The sequence below is a fragment of the Diabrotica virgifera genome, chromosome 7, assembly GCF_917563875.1.
Source record: "Diabrotica virgifera virgifera chromosome 7, PGI_DIABVI_V3a".
NCBI classification, from domain to species: Eukaryota; Metazoa; Arthropoda; class Insecta; order Coleoptera; family Chrysomelidae; genus Diabrotica; species Diabrotica virgifera.
The window spans coordinates 24,618,134-24,620,349 of record NC_065449.1 but is presented as its reverse complement, the minus strand read 5'-3'; positions in this window follow the sequence as shown (position 1 = coordinate 24,620,349).

The following is a 2,216-nucleotide window of genomic DNA, read 5'->3' as shown; positions in this document are numbered from 1 at the left end:
TAACTGCAACTGACTTAGCTGAACTTTATATTGGTAATATATATTTAATATAGCACAGGAAAAGTAGTTAATGACTTGTAACATAATATATTTTAATGTTTTAGTTTCATTCTTCTTCTTTTTAAAGTGCCCTCAGCCCTCTCCTCAGTGAAGGTTGTCTACTCCCATTGCAAATTCTGGTCTGTCTTCAGCTGTTCCTATAGGTTGTTCAAAATTTAGCTCTGCCCATTGTCGGATATTTCTTAGCCACGATCATTTTTTCCTTCCCACTCCTCTCTTTCTCACAGAAGAGAATGAGATTATGGAGAGGTGGAGAGAATACTTTGAAGAACTCTTGGAAGTGGAACAAGTAGAAGGAAATAAGTTAGAACAAAACAAAAATCAACACACCCCACAAGAGCAACAGGAACAGATAGAAAATATAACACAAAAAGAATTAACAAATGCAATCAACAAAATCAAGCTGGGAAAAGCACCAGGACATGACGATATAACTGCAGAAATGGTCAAATACATGAATGAAGAAAGACAACAGGAATTATTAAACATCATGAACCAAGCTAAGAAAGAAAAGAAAGTACCACTAGACTGGCAGATAGGCATTATAACACCATTGTATAAAAAAGGAGATAGCAAAGAATGCTAAAACTATAGAGTAATAACACTAGGAAGCACAGTAGGAAAACTTTATGCCAGTATACTAGAAAACAGACTAAGATAAAAACTAGAGAACACCTTTGAGGAGAGCCAGAGTGGTTTCAGAAAAGAAAGAGGGACGAATGATCAGATTTTCATAATCAGACAAATAATAGAAAAAGTTCTTAAAACAGAAAAAGGAATACATGCATGTTTTATAGATATGGAAAAAGTTTTCGACAGAATTAAAAGAGAAGATATTTGGAAATTACTAGAGAAGAGAAAAATTGAACAAGGTCTAATAGGATGCATCCAGAGTTTATATGAAAAAACGAAAAGCTATGTAACGACAAGAAATGAAAAATCAAAAGTATTCGACAGCAACATTGGATTAAAACAGGGTTGTGTCCTGAGTCCACTACTCTTTAACCTAGTACTAGATGACGTAATAAAAATCTGCAAACACAAATGGAGAAATTATAATGTAGGATATTGGAAGTTGAGAATGATACAAATGACAGAACTATGCTACGCAGACGACCTGGTGATCATTGGGGAGTCAGAAAAACAATTACAAGAAAATATAAACATATTGTATGAAGAACTAAAAATCAGAAACATGAAAATAAACAAAGAAAAATCAAAAACAATGATAATTGGAAGACAAAACGGAAAACACAAAATAGAAGTAGATGGCAAGCAACTTGAACAGGTAGACAGATATAAGTATTTGGGGGTAATCATAAGCCGGAATGGAAAATTAGAAGATGAGATATATGAAAGAATTGAAAAGACTGGTAAGCTGTACAATAGTATTAAGAGTAACTTTTTAAAAAAGAAAGAAATACCTAAGAATATAAAAACCGAAATAGTAAAAAAGATTGTGAAACCCACTCTAACCTATGCCTGTGAATCTTGGGCATTAACAAAAAGGCAAAAAATAGACTAATAAGCACAGAAATAAGATTTTTGAGAACAATGGAGGGAAAAACAAGGAAAGATAAAATTAGAAATCAAACCTTTAGACAAAATCTGAAAATACACTAAGTTACAACAACAATCGAACAAGGACAACTTAGATAGCTCGGACATGTACTGAGAAGAGGAGAAGAAAAAATAGTAAGACAGATATATGAAGCGGGAGATATGGGAAGAAAGAAGAGAGGACGACCAAGAAAGACGTGGACAGAAGAAGTGAGGGAAGCGGAAGACAAAAGAGGAATAAAATGGGAGGAAACAAAAGCATTGGGCATGGATAGAAGGAAATGGAAGGAAATGTGGAAGAAAACGACGGAGAACCTAACTCCGTAACAACTCACACCGAAAAGTAGACGAGTTCTGGATTAAGTAAGTAAGTAAGTCCTCTCTTTCCCTTGATATTGTTACTTATTTTTAATGATAGTTAAGCATACTTCTTCTTCTTCTTCTACGGCACTACAGCCCAAATTGAGCCTTGGCCTCCTTTATTTTTTGCCTCCACCCTTGCCTGTCTGTGGCTGCTCTTCTCCATACGCGGACTCCTAAAAGGGCTTGTGCGTCGCTGTTTACTGTGTCTTCCCAGCGCTTTCGTGGCTTCCCAA